A 639-nucleotide genomic window follows, 5' to 3' on the forward strand; every position below is an offset into this window, starting at 1 on the left:
AAGTCTTCCGAAGTAAGAGTGATTTCAGGTGTGCCGCAGGGGAGTGTTGTAGGACCATTGCCATTCACAATATACATAAATGACCTTGTGGATGACATTGGAAGTTCACTGAGGCTTTTTGCGGATGATGCTGTGGTATATCGAGAGGTTATAACAGTGTAAAATTGTACTGAAATGCAGGAGGATCTGCAGCAAATTGATGCATGGTGGAGGGAATGGCAATTGAATCTCAATGTAGACAAGTGTAATGTGCTGCAAATACATAGAAAGATAGGTCCTTTATCATTTAGCTACAATATAGCAGGACAGCAACTGGAAGCAGTTACTTTCATAAATTATCTGGGAGTGCGCATTAGGAGTGATTTAAAATGGAATGACCATACAAGTTGATCGTCGGTAAAGCAGATACCAGACTGAGATTCATTGGAAGAATCCTAAGGAAATGCAATCCGAAAACAAAGGAAGTAGGTTACAGTACGCTTGTTCACCCACTGCGTGAATACTGCTCAGCAGTGTGGGATCCGTACCAGATAGGGTTGATAGAAGAGATAGAGAAGATATAATGGAGAGCAGCACGCTTTGTTTCAGGATCATTTAGTAATCTCGAAAGTATTATGGAGTTGATAGATAAACTCCAGT

Source organism: Schistocerca gregaria, chromosome 7 (assembly GCF_023897955.1).
Source record: "Schistocerca gregaria isolate iqSchGreg1 chromosome 7, iqSchGreg1.2, whole genome shotgun sequence".
Classification (NCBI taxonomy): Eukaryota; Metazoa; Arthropoda; class Insecta; order Orthoptera; family Acrididae; genus Schistocerca; species Schistocerca gregaria.